Source organism: Amyelois transitella, chromosome 27 (assembly GCF_032362555.1).
Source record: "Amyelois transitella isolate CPQ chromosome 27, ilAmyTran1.1, whole genome shotgun sequence".
Classification (NCBI taxonomy): Eukaryota; Metazoa; Arthropoda; class Insecta; order Lepidoptera; family Pyralidae; genus Amyelois; species Amyelois transitella.
In genome coordinates, this window is record NC_083530.1 from 942,742 (window position 1) to 964,573 (window position 21,832).

Genomic DNA, 21,832 nt, shown 5'->3' on the forward strand with positions numbered 1-21,832 from the left:
ATTTTAACCAAATTTTGCATGCATATTCAGTAGGTCTAAGAATCGGCTAACATCTTTTTTTCATATCCCTTAGTGATCTTTTTTTTTCTAGAAATTACTTAAAATTTATTTATATGGCAAAACAACGTTTGACGGGACAGCTAGTCTTATATATAAAATTCTCGTGTCACAATGTTCGTTCACGTAATGCTCCGAAACGGTTTGACCGATTCTCATTAAATTTTGTGAACATATTGAGTCTTAGAATCAGCCATCAATTTTTCATACCACTCAAAGATAAGGGTTGTCCACCCTTAACATTCTTTTTAACTAGAAAATAACTTAAAAATTATATATTATTTAAACAACGTTTGCCGGGACAGCTTTGTTGTCTATAAATTTTTCAAAACTGTTTTCAAACACTGACAACCCTATATCTAACGGGGCGAATGGGCGAAAGGGAGAGAAATCAGTACGTTTTCTTTACCACACCGCCCGTCTAATATATTCAGTGTTCAGTACGTATAAATCAGATGGTTTCGTTTTACCCCTCCGGCTGGTTTGTTCCGTATGGACCTTTGGTTTCGACCCAGCTGTCGTATTTCTTGAGTTAGATTTTCCAAAATGTGTAATAGCTGAACGTGGCCATTCAGTCTTTTCAAATTTGTTGGCTTTGTCAACCCCGCAAGGGATGTAGACGTGACCATATGTATGTATGTGTATATTGAGATGTTAGTACTTTAGTCACCATTAAGGAACAGATTTGAAATTATTGACTAATTTTCCGTACCTAATAGCACCTTTTCCCGTTTTCTTATGATTTAGGAAGATACAGACACTGTTAAACAAAATGCCGTAGTGCAGTTTGTTACCTCTTCTTCTGGATTGACGCTTTGGAAGCGGCAGTAAACTAAGCTTAAAGTAGTTTATTCTACCAATTTTGTGAAATCAAAAGATGTGGCAATTATTATGCAATTATGATGGCCAAAATGTCCTGTAACAAAAAAAAAAAATATATATATTACTGTTAAACAATCTTCAAAGCCTATACAACTTTCTACATTTTCATTCAATCTTTTTCCTCGTTTAAAAATCTAAAAGTCGTACATTTTGAAGATTTTATTTGTACTTGCATTTCATTTCATCTCCATTCGCAAATTCAAAGTCATTAAAAGTCAAGGTTATTTTAAGGGTCTATTGTATAAACGCAAAGAGAACACACCAATTCAGATAATGGCCTGAGGAACCCTGATTTTATTGCCATATACGTTTTTCGTTCAATTATGCGATAGGGAATTGTAACGGGTTATTTGTGAGTATAGCGGCGCCGGCCGATAACGCGGGTTAAGCAACGTTACGAGTAACCAACTCGGGATGGTCGCCGTTTTTCTCCTGTTATTTTTTTCTTCTGATTTTTGCAATAGTCCATATTGAGTAGTGGATTTGGTGGGTCAGGTTTTTACACGAAGCGACTCCCGTCTGACCTCCGTAACTTTGCAGGGAAACCCATACCGACTAATAAAATATAAATTCGAAAGTACTTAAGTCAGATTGTTTTTTGGTCTTATTAAAAATATGGAAGTTTGTTACTCTTTCACGCAAAAACTACTGAACCGATAACGATGAAATTTAGTATGTACATACATAGGTACACATAATATACATACAGAGGTACATACATAGGTATACATAAAATCACGCCTCTTTCCCGGAGGGGTAGGCAGAGACTACCTCTTTCCATTTGCCACGATTTCTGCATACTTCCTTCGCTTCATCCACATTCATAACTCCCTTCATGCAAGCTCGGCGGTTTCGGGTACTTTTGACCTGACCCTTTACCAGGACGTCCTTAATTTAGTATGTAGGTAACTGAAAACCCAAAATAACATATATGCTACTTTTTATCCCGGAGTTCCCGCGGGATTGATAGGGTTTCCATGCGGACGAAGTCGCGGGTGGCCTCTAGTATTCAATAATAACGTGACGTGCTATTTTTATATATATGTATATATATATTTTGGTCGCAGAATAATCAAAGATCTTCTTTGTCAGTCGTAATTCAACTCCGACATTCCCTTTTATCCATAATTTAAGTTGGAGCAGGAAATTGGTTATTTATAAACCAGGAACGAGCGTTTGGAAAATTTATTATTTTCATTAACGACTTCTTACTATTGTCTATCTTATATATAAAAAAATTTCGTGACACAATGTTTGTCTCCGTACTCCTCCGAAACGGCTTTACCGATTTTAACCAAATTTTGCATGCATATTCAGTAGGTCTGAGAATCGGCTAACATCTTATTTTTCATACCCCTAAGTGTCAAGGGTTGTCCACCCTTAACATTTTTTTAACTAGAAATAACTTAAAACTTATTTATATGGCAAAACAACGTTTGCCGGGACAGCTAGTATTATATATATATATCTAAATATTGTGTGACAGACATGGTTAAGTTTTTAGTACCTATTTTTACAACCGCGTTCAAAAGAAAAAGGGGGGGTTCTCAATTAGAACTACATATATGTATGTATGTCTACGATTATCTCGCGTGATGGAACTATATGTATGTATGTTTGTCCGCGATTATATCGCGTTACGTTGAACCGATTTTGATACAGTTTTTGGAGAAAAATTTGTTACATTCAGGAGTTGGTTGTAGTTTAACCGACTTCACAAAAGGAGGTTATTTATTGAACACTGTTCTCTTTTTACAAAGGTAACAGTATTTGGAGGGATTGCACAAAAATCCCGAAGCTTGCATGAAGAGAGTTATGAATTTGGATGAAGCGATAGAAGTATGCAAAGATCGTGGCAAGTGGCTTCCAAAATAACCAGTCACTATTTGAATTTCAATTCTATTATTAATCTGAGCAGTTGAACGTGGCCTTTCGGTATTTTGATGACTGTTGGCTCTGTCCACCCCGCGGGGATGTAGACTTAATTATATGTTATGTTATGTAAAATCTGAACAATCGCTTCTCATATTTCAACCAAAAGTCAAAAGTTCAAACCCATTGGCGAATTCGAATAACTTTTATCACGCAATTTATTATTAACTAACATAATAAACGTTATCTTTATAATTTATACATAATAATAAAATAATAAATTAGATTATTACGGCGACCCCCATAATAATATATAATTTATGATACTGTTCCAATAAAATTCGTGAGATAGCGTTACATTTCGTGCCGTGTGGTTCCCGCCGATTCAGAATTTACTCAAGTAAATATGTAAAAGGTGACTAAGGGAATAGGATCACAACCATCTAGGGCAAGCTATCATGCTGGTCGGGTAGCGAAGAAAAAACGGCGTCTGCCAGCTGCTACGTAAAAGTCTATCAAGGGAAAGGGAATAAAGTTCTTTTAGGCGATGGGCTAGCAACCTGTCACTCTTTGAAACACAATTTCATCATTTAGCCAAACAGTAGGTACAATCTTATGGCGGCCGCCATAATGAGCCGATTTTGCGTTAAAATAACTAAGAACACAAAATAATTAATCAAAAAAATAAGAAAAATACTTAATCGAAAACGTTCACAAGCTACAACGACACAGACTACCACACAATATCAGACATACAAGACAAACTTAGAACATCCCTACAGAAGCAGTATCTATAAAAAATATAAGAAAATGTACTTTTTTTTTAAACAGATTATGTAATGGATTCCAAATAAATTTATATATACGGGACAAATAACACTGATTGAGTTAGCCTCGAAGTAAGTTCGAGACTTGTGTTACGAGATACTAACTCAACGTTACTGTATTTTATATTAAATACTTACCTATATTGATAAACATACAACAGGCCAAACAGAGAAAGTTTATTTCTCATCATGCCCTGGCCGGGATTCGAACCCGGGCCCTCCGGTGTCACAGACAAGCGTACTACCGCTGCGCCACAGAGGCCGTCAAATGAACTTCATATCCATAGATATTACTCTTTTTTGTTCAATTTACAATGTATCTTCATTTCTATTCCTTATAGACTCTATGTTATAGTCAACCGCAGGGTTGACACATTCATTTTCAGAAGATGTCTTCTAAACTCTAAGGAACCTTAAATTAAAGCTGTTTTTATATAACTTCATACATATTTACATACATATGTATATCACGTTTTAATTCCTTGCGGGGTAGACAGAGCCAACTTTCTCGCAAAGAAAGGCCATGTTCAACTGTAGGTATTGCTTAAACATGGATTTGAACCTGTGCCTTTCTTATTAGACCACCCACCTTACTTATTAGATCACCGACGCTTTTTCGTATTCAAAAATTTATGAAAAGAGCTAATTATAGAGCAAGTAAGAACAAAAAGTGCCGTGTGGTTCCCGGCACTAATACCAAAAAAGAATGGGACCACTCCATCTCCTTCCCATGGATGTCGTAAAAGGCGACCAAGGGAAATGATAACAAACTTGGGATTCTATTTTTTAGGCGATGGGCTAGCAACCTGTCACTATTTGAATCTCAATTCTATCATTAAGCCAAATAGCTGAACGTGGCCATTCAGTCTTTCAAGACTGTTGGCTCTGTCTACCCCGCAAGAGACATATAAATGATTATGTGTGTCTACCCCACAAGGAATATAGACGTGACCATATGTATGTATGTAAGTTCAAAAAATTGGGATAGTCTGATCATTTTATAAGCACACGTTACTATCTTTATTTGTATTACTAAATAATTCTTTTTGAGGGCCGGGTAAAAACTTAGTTCACGTAGGATCCATCATCTCGGTGATGTAGTGTTCCCGCGGGAATCGGGCGGACTTGGCCGGGATTGCGGTCCAAATTGAAAGGTATCCCCGGGTCCCGCGGGACCTTGGGAGCGGATCCTCATGTGCGGAATGGATAAGTGTTTTTTGTGGGCTCACAATTTTTATTTAAGATTTCAACTGATATTTTAAATGCGTTAGTAAGTTTTTGTACGCAATCAATAAGCAAATAATTTAATGGTAACATTAATTATATTATATTTAATGGTAATATTAAATCCTACTAATATTATAAATGCGAAAGTTTGCGAGTATGTCAGGATGTCATTATGGATGTTTGTTACACTTTCACGCAAAAACTACTGAACCGATCACGATGAATTCATTCGTCTTCGTGCATTCGTCCACAAATTTGTCAAATCTTTTTTTTAACGAATCGAATTTACTTTTTACACCGTATATTAGTAATCAATTCTGTTGACACGAAAACTAAGAAACTACACAATACTTAAAGCCATACAAACAAGAAAATAAGGTCTATTATTGCTGCAGAATATAAACATAGTGATTTCACATACTAAGATATCATAACAGTGTTGATAATACAAGAAATACCACTTACAGCGGCGGGATCTTTCCTGAATAATATAGCGAATTCTGTATTTGAGGCTGTCGCTCTGTCATAAGCGGAGCGGGCAGCGGTTTGAAAAGAACTCTACTCGTCGATAAATCGAAACAAACGGGCAGCGGTTTCAAATATCCTGTTAAATTCATCGAATATAAAAAAAATACGCTAATAGTAATGATGCTTTTGAAATTAGAACGAAAGGGACATTAGTTTTTTTTTTTGCCAAATGAAAATTACTGGCTTAGTAGAATTGCTTGGCAAGGCACCCCGTGATGTACTTAAATATTCGTTACATGCAAGTAAGGATTATACCTTAGTTGCCTTTATATGACAAGGCTTTCCTTGTTTTGGAATTCCTCTTGTAGGCGACGGGATAGCGTGTTTAAAACCGCTCCGCGCGTGTTTAAAACCGCTCCGCGCGTGACCAAGCCCTGACCTTACGCTACCCCATTCGAAAACATAATAATACGTCATATTTATCTATGCGGTTAGGGAAATTCTTGGCGTTCCATTTTTATTCGAAATATTTGTAGGGCTTTGTTCGCTCAGTAATAACGGAAGACTATTGTGTATGCAACTATAATATTTATATACTAGCTGTCCCGGCAAACATACATACATATGGTCGTGTCTATATCCATTGCGGGGTAGACAGAGCCAAAAGATTTTCTGAAAATTCCCACGGAAGCAGAATTGTGCCGCGTGGTTCCCGGCACCAATACAAAAAATAATAGGACCACTCCATCTCTTTCCCATAAATGGCGCAAAAGGCGACTAAGGGATAGGCTTTCAAACTTGGACCTGTCACTATTTGAATCTCAATTCTATCATTAAGCCAAATAGCTGAACGTGGCCATTCAGTCATTTCAAGACTGTTGGTTCCGTCTTCCCCGTAAGGGATATAGACGTGACCATATGTATGTATGTAAGCAGAATCTTAATCGAAAACTAGTCTCAGTAAATGATTTCGCAAACCCAGCACAGTCCGTAAATAAACTATCTCGGTAATGGTTAAATCAGAAATGAACCTTCCTTAAGAGGTGTGTTTACAAAGGAAGGAAACCAAATAAAGCGTGGTGTACATGTGTGTAAAAGGAGCGTTTACACGCGACGACACGACGTGTATCCTAATACCTACGTACGTAATTCAAATTAATCTGAATTCTATTAATTAAATCTCAATTCTATCATTAAGCCAAATAGCTGAACGTGGCCATTCAGTCTTTTTAAGACTGTTGGCTCTGTCTAGCCCACAAGGGATATAGACGTGACCATATGTAGGTATGTATGTTTTATAAATTAGGTATCTTCAAAAATGTAGCTAGAGCGATGATTCGGGCTCTGATATTTATAAATAGTACTAGCTGTCCCGGAAAACGTTTTGCCATATAAATATTTTTTAAGTAATTTCTAATAAATTTTTTTTAAGTATGGTCAACCTTTATTACTAAGAGTATGAAAAATAGATGTTGGCCGATTCTCAGACCTACTCAATATGCTCACAAAATTTAATGACAGCTTTTTACGACATCGATGGGATGGAGTGGTCCTATTTCTGTTTTAATTGTGTCCGGGAACCACACAGCAAAAATATTAGGTTATAAATTGACGGCTTCTGTGGCGCAGTAGTACGCTTGTCTGTGACCCCGGAGGTCCCGGGTTCGAATCCCGGCCAGGGCATGATGAGGAAAGAACTTTTTCTGATTGGCCTGGGTCTTGGATGTTTATCTATATAGGTAAGTATTTATTATAAAAAAAATAGTATCGTTGAGTTAGTATCTCGTAACACTAGTCTAGAACTTACTTTGTCCCGTATATATTTATTTATTTAATAATTCATCCTTATATTAACATAAGTTTAGGATATTATTAATAATCCAACCCGATCACGTATCGTATAAACCGCCCTCCGAAAACCAAAATAAACATTGATATATTCACTGATGCAGAATATACTATACTATGTTTCGTTGCGTTGCTCTTACTTTATGTGTATGTTTAGGCCATGTTTACTATACATATAGATAGATATATTTACTATATTAATAAATTTATACGTATCGATTAATAAACTTGAGAAGGCCTTGCAACCTGTCGCTATTAGAATCTCTATTCCATTATTCCAGTAAGGCACCGAATCCTCGGGACGCAGCTAGTGATACATACAGTCACGTCTTTATCCCTTACGGGGTAGATAGAGCCAACAGTCACACTTAGACTGAAAGGCTACGTTTTGAAAATGAAAATGACTTCGCCTAAAAGAAAAATCGCAAGATTATTAGCTTATCCACCAATGGCCTTTTACGAATTTAATTATACGATTAGTGATCCCAATATAATGTTCCGGGAATCACGCGGCAGTAATAACAAAAAAAAAAATATGAAAATTCCCACGGGAAGAGAACAAACAGCAATTTTATCTAAGAAAGAATGAAGTAATTAACAGTTTTAATTTTGAAACAGCAATTAAAAAAAAAGGTGGCACGTCAACAAATGAAATTACCTAATTTGAATGAATTAAGGAAGTTTCATTACACTTAAAGCTTATTTTCTTTTCAAATTGTCTGTTTTTCCGTTATTTAATAGATATAGTAATTTTAATATACAAGCTACCCACCCCGGGTTCGCGCGGGTAGCATTTATAGATAAACCTTCCTTAGAAAATCCTCCTTTTAACATTTCAAACGGGAACATAATCGGTCCACAACTTTCCGAGTTCAGCGTTTACATACATACAGACGAAAAAAATACTTTATAATACGCAGTAATTTTCGGAATAAATCTGACTCAAAATTATTGGCAATTTTGACTTAAAAAGTAATGGATTTGGTATTGTTGATTTAAATACATACATACATACATAACATCACATCTCCACCCTTTATGGGATAGACAGAGACAACGAAGTCTTGAAAAGTCTGTAAGGCTATGTTCAACTGTTTGGATTAATGATAGAGTTAAGATTCAAAGAGTTACAGGTTGCTATCACATCGCCTGCAAGAAGAATTCCAAGTTTATTTTTATTAGTTGTCACTATTTGAATCTCAATTCTATCATAAAGCCTAACAGCTGACTTTGGCCTGTCAGTGCTTCAAGACTGCTAGCTCTGTCTACCCCACAAGGGTTATAGACATGACTAGACTATACGAATAAAAAACAACAAACAAACAAACTAATACACAATAAAATCTAATGAAATCAACATAACATCCTATAGTACGTGATGCTTACAATAATTGTTCCTGATGTTTTGAATGAATAAAAATTATTTAAAACAATTGATTTTCAACTCTATCCAATGGTCATTAGGGTTAGGGTGAGTGCAAAGTGGAGTGGCCGTCATCAGACCCCTCGAATGTATTGTGTGTGGTACAAGTTTTAAGAGATTAGCTCATTGATTGTAATTCGGATTTCTATGGTTTAATATTATTTCAGCTTTTACGCGCAGCATCGTCCGTGTAAATTTAACGCCATTCATTAAACAACGACGATACATACATACATATGATCACGTCTATATCCCCTGCGGGGTAGACAGAGCCAACAGTCTTGAAAAGAGTCATCGGCCACGCTCAACTACCTGGCTCAATGATAGAATTGAGATTCATATATAGTGACAGGTTGCTAGCTAGTCGCCTAAAAGAAGAATCCCAAGTGAATAAGCCTATCCCTTAGTCGCTTTTTACGTCATCCATGGCAAAGAGCTGGAGTAATCCCATTCTTTTTTTATACTGGTGCCGGGAACCACACGGCACTTGTTCGGGTTTACTCACCCTTCAATATATATTTCAATAAAACGCTACCGCTCATGACTTGGTACAAAATGATTCCACTGAAATCCCCGATATTCGGCACTCTAATTGCAGAGAACGTGCCTTTAATAGCATTTGCTTATATTAAACTAGCGTCCGCACTCGGTTCCATCCCGCTTAGATTGATTTAGGTTGATATTTGTGAATTTAGTTTATTTGATAAACGTTACATACATATGTATAATCACGTTTATATCCCTTGCGGGGCAGACAGAGCCGACAGTCCTGAAAATCGGCGATCAGTTATTTGGCTTAAAGAAAGAATTAAGATTCAAATAGTGACAGGTTGCTAGCCCATTTATAAGCCTATCCCTTAGTCGCCTTTTACGACATCCATGGGAAAGAGATGGAGTGGTCCTAGCCTTTTTTGTATTGGCGCCGGAAACCACACGGCACATTCATTCATTCATGTGTTTTAATGTAGACCATGTACATTCGTCCAAAATTTAGGTTTAAGAGATCTACTCGTATATTAGTAAATTGACGTGAAAATGCTGCAGTGTAGTTTGTTCCGCCGCTACTTCTACACATGCGGTTTGGAAGCGGTAGTAGTTATAATTAGATTAAAGTGGTATGACGTCAATAAGTGATATATTGTACCTATCCAATTTTTAAAATAAATCTATTCAATTCTATCCTTTTACTTAGTGAACCAACTATGATTCAAGATCGATTAGCTATTTCCATTGACAGTTCCAGATATAGACGTGACCATATGTACATATATATTCTGTATGTATTTTATTATGTTCAAACATTTATTTATCTCGCTCTGCGCCAACGCCGATCTCCTGTTTGGTTTCCTTCCACCCAAAGGTTGACTGGAAGAGATTGCTTTAGCGATAAGTCCGCCTTTGTACCATCTATATATATCTGCTTTGTGTTGTTTTGTATGTTTTACTCTTATGGTGCAATAAAGAGTTTTATCTATCTATCTATCTACATATGTATGTACGATGAATGAATGAAAACTAATCCAGAAATCACACGCTATAGCTTGTCACTTAATCCAAATCCGTGCCATTTGAATCGCGACATTTTCCGCCCTTTAATGGCGCCATACGCGCTCCTAATTGTGCGAACCTAGTTTTAGAGCAACGGGTTAAATTTTAATTCGAAAACAAAGGATCGCTTAACGTTTTAATCGGTAATTGATTTCGTTGCTGGTGTGAAATGTTTGCGTTAGGGTCGTTTTTTGATTCGCTCATTGTTTAACCAGATGTCGTTAATTTGTATGATGGCTGCGACTCGTGAGCTCTGTCTACCTCGCAAGTATCGTATGTATATCGGTCTTAAATGAATTCACTGGTAGCTCAATTTAATCTATACTAATATTATAAAGCTGAAGAATTTGTTTGATTAACGGCGCTAAACTCAGGAACTACAAGTTCGAATTGAAAAATTTGTTTTGCGTTGAATAGACCATTTATCGAGGAAGGCTTTAGACTTTACAACATCACACTGCAACTATGTATAAGGAGCAAAGAAATAATGAAAAATGTGAAATAAAACGGGGAAAATTATTCATCCTTGAGGGCTTCAATGATGTCCAATATAACATTCCACGCGGACGAATTCGCGGGCACAGCTAGTGCTTGTATATGTATGTATGTATGTATGTATCGAACCCTTATGTCTCAGAACACTACTGTACAGATACCGAATTCAATAACGACCAGCCTCATATCTCTCAGTTCTCAAATTAAGCTACTATAAATCAGTTTTGATCGTTCAATTATAAAATGACCGCTGCTACGGACAAGATCCGTATATAAATTATGACGATATCCGCTTGGTTCAAGGCATAAGATGTAGCGGATCATCTTTCACTTTTTTGACACCCATGGTAAATAGAAGTATTGGTCCTATTCGTTTTTCATTGATACCGGTAACCACACGGCAATGCTTACTTACAATCACATCTATATCCCCTACGGGGTAGACAGAGCCGACTATCTCGAAGAGACTGAAATGGCGCGTTCAGCATTGGCATTTGGCATTCAAATAGTGACAGGATATCGCCTACAAGAAGAATCTCAAGTAGGTCCTAATAATATCGAGCTTCCTTACTTAGTGAGAGAAGTAGACTAAAGGAGACACAAGCTGATATAGGGTCTCCGGGCGCTGAAGACGAGCGCGTGACGTCACAAGCAAGATTTTTACACGAAGCGACTCCCATCTGATCTCTAGTTTCTTCCAACTTGCACCACACACAAATGCAGTCACAATGCGTTCGTTACGGCCAGTTTTGGAGAAACGCCAGCGACGTACAGACAGACTGGAATACGTACCGTACGTTATAGCATAATGATAAATTGATTTCAGTATTTTCGAGTTACTAACCACTAGCTGTTGCCCGCGGCTTCGTTCGCTGGGAAAGTTCACTTACGTCTCAATACAAAAAAAAACTAACTCAGATGTATGTATGTGCTACTAAGTATATTAGAATTAATAATATTATCTTTGCATACGCAGTGAATAAAGTTCCATTTACATATACAGAATGAAGATACAACAAACAATTAACTAAATCTATACTATAATAATATAAAGCTGAAGAGTTTGTTGAGTTGTACGCGCTAATCTCAGGAACTACTGGTCCGAATTGAAAAATTCTTTTTGCGTCGAATAGACCATTTATCGAGGAAGGCTTTAGGCTATATAACATCACGTTGCAACTATGTATAAGGAGCGAAGAAATAATTGAAAATTTGAAAAAAACGGGGATAATTATTCATTAATGAAGCCCATAAGAACTTTTCCACGCTTATAATATTAGTCGAGATATGGACAAACGCCAGTTACGATTATTTTATATATAGTTATATGGATTACAGCTTCACCCAAGACAATGACAAGTCTATTGGGTAACTTTCTGAGGTGACCTGTCCTGAACAAACATAACTTCTTTGTTTGAGGGGAAAAAATTCGAGGCGAAAATAGACTCGGGAAATTCGGGAGTTAAACAATTCTTGAGACGCAAAATGTATATATGCCTCTACCCTCAGGGATAGGCAGAGAAACTTTCTACAGTCCTTAACTTTTTTTACCCGTCACCCTTGCATGTTTCTGTTTCTTTTTTATAAATACATACATTTAATCACGTCTATATCCCTTGCGGGGTAGACAGAGCCAACATTCTTGAAAAGACTATCTGTATTTGAATATCGATTCTATCATTAAGCCAAACAGCTGCGCGTGATTTTTATAAAATATAGAATAGAAGTACTATAGATGTCGTCCCATGGATGTTGTAAAAGACGACTAAGGAAATAGAAGTACAATCATCCAGTGGTTCCATGCTGGTAGCGAGTAAAACATAGTTGTAGCTGCTTCCCTTCCCGTGCAGATTGTAAAAGCCCATCAAGGGAAAGGCTAATAAACATTACCTATTTTTGGCGATAGGCTAGAAATTGGCAAACGTAACTATTTAAATATCAATTTGCTTGGCCTGTTGGATCTGTCTACCTCGTAAGGGATAAAAAGGTGATTAATATAAGTATGTCGGTATTAACTTTACGACCAAATATAACTTACGAAATTATACAAGTTTACTCTTTAGACAAAATATAAAAAAAATAATTTACTTTTTATGTAGATAGTAAAAAAAAATAACTATTGCAATTGCGAGCCAGGAAAAGCGGTTTCGCGCAACATTAAACGTATAAAAATTAGTTTGTCCCGAGGATTCATATTGAATAACATTTCTGTATTTGTGTTCTTGCCAATTGCATAAAATAAAAAGGGTATAGAAGTGTCACTGTTAAAATTGTCAAATATACATACATACATACATACATATAATCACTTCTATATCCCTTGCGGTCCCCAACAGTCTTAAAAAGACTGATAGGCCACGTTCAGCTATTTAGGTTTTAAGATAGAATTGATATTCAAATAGTGACAGGTTGCTAGCCCATCGCCTGAATGAAAAATCCCAAGTTTGTAAGCCTATATTGCCAAGTTACATTGTCAAAAAATGCCAAAAAAAAATATATATATTTTTTAATTCTATTCTATGTTTTTATCATCATGAAACAAAATCATTTAATTGAAAAAAATCATTAAATTAAAGATTGGTTAGTAGCTAAACTTATTAAGAATTATGGAATCTATTAATTTACGAGTATATTTTATTGTTTTCGCGTAGCTTTAAATTAATGTAAAAAAAATATTTTTTATTTAAAAAATAAAATATATCAAAATTACTTACACTGCTCTAGAGACCTTTATTTATTAAAACTTTTGTAACAACTATGTTATACATCTATACAATTTTTATTTTACATCAATTCTGGGCAGATATGCATCAAAGCTATACTATGTTGGCATTCCGCCCTGGGTATTGTTGAAATCCGAATGTTTTTTTTTTTAATTCTGCAATGGATTTGGCGTGGGACAAAGTTGGTTATCGATTTTTGCGATTTCCGAGTTGCGCGCTTTTGAATTTGCGAATTTTACCGTTACATACATACATACATATTATCACGCCTATATCTATTAGGTACAGGGTAGATATGAACATACAAAAATACATATCATTTCATTTCATTAGTAATGTTGATGTGCATAAGATGTCACAAACAAATAAAATTTACAATTCAAACATTAAATTGGATGTCGTAAAAGGCGACTAAGGGATAGGCTAATAAGCCTGGGATTCCTCATGCAGGCGATGGACTAGCAACCTGTCATTATTTGAATATAAATTCCATTATAAAGCCATACAGCTGAACGTGGCCTTTCAGTGTTTTCGAGACAGTTGGCTCTGTCTATCCCGCAAGGGATATAGACGTGACAATATGTGTGTATGTACAATCGATTGTATCATCTATCTATCTTCCATAACTGATAATTAAAAAAACAACTTTAACTGGTCGAAACATTTAGATTGTCACAATTAAATTAAGATACACGTTAAATTCCACAGTGCCGTGTGGTTCCCGGCAGCATTACAAAAAAGAATAGGACCACTCCATCTCTTTCCTACGGAAGTCGTAAAAGGCGACTAAGGGATAGGCTTATAAACTTGGGATTCCTCTTTTAGGCGATGGGCTAGCAACCTGTCACTATTTGAATCTCAATTCTATCACTAAGCCAAACAGCTGAGCGTGGCCTAACAGTCTTTTCAAGACTGGTGGCTCTGTCTACCCCGCTAGGGATATAGACGTGATCATATGTATGTATGTATGTACACGTTAAATTTAATTAAAAACAAACTTAAAGTGAATTAATGTAATTAAATTCTACACGGACAATGTTTCATTTATAGGGAAACTCGTTCAGCAGTAAACATTGTACTATTTACTACAATGAAAAGCCCATTACTCCTGTTTCTATTGAAATAGTCCTCATTTTAAACAAAACATACATAGGTACATACATATTATACTCTTGGGATTCTTCTTTTAGGCGATGGGCTAGCAACCTGTCACTATTTGAATCTCAATTCTATGATACACCCAAAGAACTGAACGTGTGATCAGTCTTATCAAGACTGTTGGCCCCGTATTCCCCGCAAGGGATATAGAAGTGACCATATGTATGTGTGTATGTTTACATCATCAAGTCAAAGAACTGAGCGTGGCATATCAGACTGTTGGCCCTGTCTTCCCCGCAAGGGATATAGACATGACCATATGTATGTATACATCATCAAGTCAAAGAGCTGAGCGTAGCATATCAGTCTTTTCAAGACTGTTGGCTCTGTCTACTCCATATACTGTCATATAGTCACGTCTCTATCATTTGCGGGGTAGATATAGCTAACAGTTTTGAAAAGTGTGAAAGGCCACGCTCAATGACGACGATTCAAATAGTGACACGATGCTAACCGATCGCCTACAAGATGAATTTAAAGTTTATTAGCATTTCCCTTAGTCACCTTTTACGATATCCATGGAAATGATATCGATGATGTTTCTCAAGATTCTTTATTTCTCTTCTAAGCTCTTCCTGCATCTAGATTTTAACAAATCTCGCTCAGACAATGTCCATTCACACTTTATATTTTTACAAATCATTCTGTCTCGCTTTCACTAAGTACGTTTCATTTCATTCATATACTATGCTAAAATAACGTTCAAATCAAAACTTTTATTCATTTTTATGGAACATTTCAACATCAATTAATAATTGTCATACCTTTTGGTTTTACAACATTGGTTGACGTCAAATAAATTACTTAAAACTAAGTTCACTGCCGCTTCCAAAGCGTCAGTGCAGAAGAAGACGTTACAAACTACACCGCAGCATTTTCATGATCCCTTACATACCCATTGAAATTGATAATTAACATTTTACAATACAAATTTATAATACTTTCCGACTTGCAGACACAAAGCTGCGCCCGTCAAAGTTGTAACACCCTCTTTTAAAACAAACGGGCCCAAAAACGAGAAATCGTTGGTTACGTCCCTTTGTCTGTATGTTTGTTCGGCGACGCCGCCGCAACACTGTTTGGTTTGGTCCCCTATTGAGTCGGTAATTGCATATTTACATACATACATACATAAAATCACGCCTCTTTCCCGGAGGGGTAGGCAGAGACTACCTCTTTCCACTTGCCACGATCTCTGCATACTTCTTTCGCTTCGTCCACATTCATAACTCTCTTCATACAAGCTCGGCGGTTTCGGGTACTTTTGACCTGACCCTTTACCAGGACGTCCTTAATTTGATCAAGATACGTTCGTCTAGGTCTTCCCACTCCGACCTTTCCCACCACACTCTCCTTGTATATCTGCTTAGTCAACCTGCTTTCATTCATCCTCTCCACATGACCGAACCATCTTAACATACCCTTTTCTATTCCTGTAACTACATCTTATATCATTGCATATTTCAAACTTCTATTTTAGTAGTTTTACCATCAAACTAGACTACGCACCTGTCTCCGCCCGCGTGGAACGAGAGGTCTTGCAATTGTTTTCTTTTGTGGGAATTTTGGGAAAATGTCCTATTTCTGTTCTATCATAAAGTGCCGTGTGGTTCCCGGCACCAATAGAAAAAAGAATAGGACCACATCCCTTGGTTGTCGTAAAAGGCGACTAAGGGGTAGGCTTATAAACTTGGGATTCTCCTTTTAGGCGATGGGCTAGCAACCTGTCACTATTTGAATCTCAATTCTATCTTAAACAAAACCTCATCAATGTCAATAAAGAAATACCACGTAGTTCACTAAGGAGCCTTTTTAATTAGACTCTGTCTTATCACAGTTTGGCAGGAGTTGAAAAAGTCAATAATTGCCTAAGGCCAAGTGGCGAAATGTTGGTATGTGTTTATTCACAAGCGAAGCGGGTTCAGTAATAGAGCGGTTTTTGTAATTTACTTGGAGCATCTTCTTAGTGTAAGTGTTGGTCACGTCTGTCGTATATATAATGTAAGTTTTATTTATTATTATAATTAACTAGCTGTGCCTGCGACTTCGTCCGCGCGGAATAGTTATTTTGGGCATCATTGAAGCCCTCAATGATGAATTATTTTCCCCGATTTTTTCACAGTTTCCATTATTTCTTTGCTCCTTATAGTTGCAGCGTGATGTTATATAGCCTAAAGTCTTTCTCGATAAATGGTCTATTCAACACAAAAATAATTTTACAATTCGAACCTCAGCTTTTCTAGTAACAAGCAACCAAATCTTAATTAGTCTTGGTATCTTCCCCTAACCTTGCCTTCATACATATTCACAGTCACTTCTATATCTCATGCGGGTTAAATAGAGCCAATTATCTTGAAATTTCTGATAGACCACGTACAGCTATGCTGGCTTAATGATAGAATTGAGATTCAAATAGTGACAGGTTGCTAGCCCATCGCCAGTTAAGAGAAATACTAAGTATATAAGCCTATCCCTTAACCGCCTTTTACGACATTCATGGGCAAGATTTGGTGGTTTTATTCTCAAATACCGAAAACGGCAAGGCTAACTACCTCTAAATTTTAATCGAATAATCGCTTTCGCTTATGACTATAGCGGCACCCTACTTAAGTTTTAGTAATTCTATTACTATCCCGTACTCTTACTATCTATTTTGAGAACCCTTCTTTTTTATTCGACCGCTCCAAATGTGTTTAAGAATTTATTGGGCGAGAGCGACCAATTTTCAGGCTTTCAAAAGAACGCATCCTTAGTTAGTGAGTCCATCTCTTTTCTATAGACGCCGTAAGAAACGACTAAGGGTGTCGGTGGTTGAACTTTTATAGTACCCGAATAAACAACCGGGGGGCACAAGTTCAAATTCTGCTGTGACGATGACTTTTATAGAGATACGTACCTATATTAGTTTTATTGCTAACCGATACTTAATAAAATAATCTTATGTATATTTATGGTAAAAAGACTCAATCTATGTAATTTGTCCCGTATATATATTTATTTATTTATATTTAGATAGGTGTTTTTATCGCAAAATTCTCTTAAGGAATTTCAGTATCAATGATTATAATCAAGTTTAAATATCAAAGCACAAACAGAGAGTAATTAAGTTTAACAGAAATCTTTAGCTTAAACTGAGCTTAGAACAATTTGCCTTGCTACAAAATATGCTTATGTAGTGACGTTAAGTGATGAGATATAGCGTGCTAGCTTAGCAAAATTATCTTAAACCAGGTCAATTCAGACATTTGAAGCTATATACACGTCATGTCTATATCCCTAGCGGGGTAGACAGAGCCAACAGTCTTGAAGACTTATATACCTAGTCAAATAGCGACAAATTGCTAGCCTTTGGCCTACAAGAAGAACACACATAAACTATTCCATATCTTTTCCGTAAAATAAGACTAAAGGAACGTCTAATTACCCTAGGATCCTTCTTCTGGTTCCCAGCACCAATAAAAAAAAGAATAGGAACGCTTCGTCTCTTCCCCATGGATGTCGTAAAAGGTGACTAAGGGAAAGGATAAAACTTGATATTCTTCTTTTAGGCGATGGGCTAGCAACCTGTCACTATTTGAATCTCAATTCTCTCATCAAGCCAAACAGCCGAGCGTGGCCCATCAGTCTTTTCAAGACTGTTGGCTCTGTCTACCCCGCAAGGGATATAGACGTGACCATATGTATGTATGTATGTCATAAATATTCAACGCTCACAAAGCGATGTAGACAAGACTGTTAGCTCTGTCTACCCCGCAAGGGTATATAGACGCGATTATATGTATGTATTATCGCTGCCGCTTATGACACACGCCAACCGTAACTTGATACAGCAGTCAAGCCACTACGTTCCGCTCCCCTGACTCACAAAGGCTCGCTTTGTTGCGGCCAGGCGTTGTCAACTTTCGGCCCTATAGAGTTTTTGTTGCCTTAATTGCGGAGGTTGGACTATCTAGATCGCAAAATGACTGGATTATTCTGTTGATAGGCTTACAAACTTGGGATTCTTTTTTAGGCGATGGGTTGGAAACCTGTCACTATTTGAATCTCAGTTCTATCATTAAGCCAAACAACGAACGTGGCCATTCAGTATTTTCAAGACTGTTGGCTCTGTCTACCCCGCAAGGGATATAGACGTGACCATAATGTAAATCATATTATATATATGTAAATCATAAGATGTATTTTATTGATAAAATGATATAAAATAATTAAAAAAAAAAAAAATTAAATGTCAATATTTCTATCATTTCAAAGCCAGCCATGATCATGATTATAAGCGCACCCAGAACTCTTCAGAGACGGAAATTAATACGATTTTTGCCATTAAAAATAAAAAATAAAATGAACGATTGACTTATATAATCCTTTGCCCTGAGACCTGTGATAAAAATTAATGAAATAATCCCCCACTGTCCATTTTTCAACGGGACATTAATTTATATAAATAATCCGACGTCTCACCGGCTTATATTTAATTTACGTTTCGCGTTTTATATTAATTAACGGGAATTCAAATTGAATTTATTACTTGGCGATTGTTTTCCCAAATGAAATTAGCCGTGCGGTTCCCGGCACCAATAGAAAAAAGAATAGGACCACTCCATCTCTTTTCCACGGATGTCGTAAAAGGCGACTAAGGGATTTGCTTATAAACTTGGCATTCTTCTTTTAGGCGATTGGCTAGCAACCTGTCACTATTTGAAACTCAATTCAATCATTAAGTCAAACAGTTAAACGTGGCCTTTCGGTCTTTTGATGACTCTTAGCTCTGTCTACCGCGCGGGGGATGTAGAGTTAGACCTATATGTTATGTTATGTCATCTTCATAAACAAGGAAATTTGAAAAAAAAGTGATATTTCTACATATTTCATCATTAATTATATTAATAAATCATTTTCCTTAACGTTTTGTTCTATTTTGTTCAGTAAGCAATTTTTGAAGATCCTTTTAAACTCAAACGAACAACTTTGGGGAGAAAAATTATTAATAGCTCGACGCTGACTAAGGGAAAAACTAAGGGACTACAGTTGGTTTAGATAGTTTAATGGACTAAATTTGAAATTTCAATTTTCTTTTATGTCTTTTGTTGCCGTGCCGTGTGGTTCCCGGCACCAACAGAAAAAAGAATAGGACCACTCCATCTCTCTGCCATGGATGTCGTAAAAGGCGACTAAGGGGTAGGCTTATAAACTTGGGATTCTTCTTTTAGGCGATGGGCTAGCAACCTGTCACTATTTGAACTCAAAATTCTATCATTAACCCAAATAGCTGAATGTGGCCTATCAGTCTTTTCAAGACTGTTGGCTCTGTCTACCCCGCAAGGGATATAGACGTGATTATGTGTGATGTGGTGCCGAGAACCACACGGCAAATAGTGTCATTTACACATCGCACTCCACACATTTCTCTTTATATATTTATTTATACCGCTAAACCACACGGCTTGCATACAAAGTGGATACATCTCAATACTCAATGTTTAGGAGTTCATTAGGAGAAAAACAACAAACAAGTATTCATTCCGATTGATTACTCACTCCGAACGGGAAAGAAAGTTTTTCAAGGGAAAAAAAAAACTAAACGAAATTGTTTCGAGGGAATTGAAATAGAAGGGTTGGAAATGTGAGCTTAACCGACTTGAGAAAAGATAGAAAGACACTTCATGCTCGTGAAAATCTGAAAAGTTTGCCTATCAGTCTTTTCGAGACTGTTGGCTCTGTCTACCCCGCAAGGGATATAGACGTTATTATATGTATATGTATGTACGTACATACATACATACATATGGTCACGTCTATATCCCTTGCGGGGTATACAAAGCCAAAAGTCTTGAAAAGACTGAATGGCCACGGTCAGCTATTTGGCTTAACGATAGAATTGAGATTCAACTAGTGACAGGTTGCTAGCCCATCGCCTAAAAAAGAATCCCAAGTTTGTAAGCCTATCCCTTAGTCGCCTTTTACGACATCCATGGGAAAGAGATGGAGTGGTCCTATTCTTTTTTGTATTGGTGCAGGGAACAACACGGCATATCTATGTATGTATGTATTTATAATATTAGTATAGATGTGATGAAAATTTCACACGATACTCAATAAACCTGATGCATTTCTCACGTAATGCGCGGTGCATGAAAGTGGGTAGCGGGTTCGAATCTATTACTAATTTAAGCCTGGAGTATGTTCCCTGAGGAGATGATAAAATGGAGGAATTGATTTATCCGTGCATCTCAGCCCGGCTTCGATATCTGGATTGTGTTACAATAAGCGCCATCTTTAAAAAGTGACAAATTTTTGCCATCTAAGTACAAAAAAGTGATGAATTTAGCGCCACCTCCAATAGAATACAGGTTTTTCGCGAATCCCTATGGATTTATAGCTTGTATCGGAGTGAAAGAAAATTCCTACATACTTCTTCTGCTGAGGACGGAGCAATTTTACAGCTGGCAGTGGATTATACCACAAGCACCAATGCGATTTAACACCACAATGCATTTATTTTAGAGAAAAAATTGACATTTCACAATGTTACACATTAAAATATTATAGACCAGCTGTGTCCGCAACTTCGTCCGCGTGGAATAGTTATTTTGGGCATCATTCAAGCCCTCAAGAAAGAATAATTTTCCCAGTTTTTGTTTTTTTTACATTTTCCATTATTTCTTGCTCCTTATAGTTGCAGCGTGATGTTATACAGCCTAAAGCCTTGCTCGATAAATGGTCTATTCAACGCAAAAAGACTTTTTTTCCAATTCGAACCAAGTAGTTCTGAGATTAGCGCGTTCAAACAAGCGAACTCTTTAGCTTTATAATATTAGTATAGAGTATAGATAAAATAAAGTTCTATAATTTTGTGTTGCTAGTTGCAACAGGCCCCGATTTAATCAAAATTCATTTCACATTCAAATCATGTTTTTTAATGTACCCACACGATCCAGATTTAAAATCATTATTTGTATATTGACGTCCGTTGAAAATGCTGCAGTATAGTTGGTTTCGCCGTTTCTTTTACACCTGCGCTTTGGCAGCGTTAGTAAATATAATTAAACATGTAAACCATCTAGATTTAAGATCATTACTCGTAAATTTACGTCCGGTAAAAATGCTGCAGCATAGTTTGTTCCGCAGCTCCTTGCGCTTTGGAAACGGTAATAAATATATTATTTTATCCTCGCATTGACATCAATAAGCGATACCAATTGTATCCAATTTTGAAAAGTAATCTGTTTTTCACAATTCTTCAATATTAAGGTGCCGTCTGGTTCCCGGCACCAATACAAAAAAGAATAGGACTACTCCGACTC

At 36.7% G+C, this 21,832-nt stretch overlaps 1 protein-coding gene across 1 annotated transcript in view; it reads left to right on the forward strand.

Moving 5' to 3' along the window:
- LOC106138984 (nephrin) overlaps positions 1-21,832 on the forward strand; it is a 200,258-nt gene that overhangs the window by 72,923 nt on the left and 105,503 nt on the right. The gene's annotated exons all lie outside the window — the stretch shown is intronic.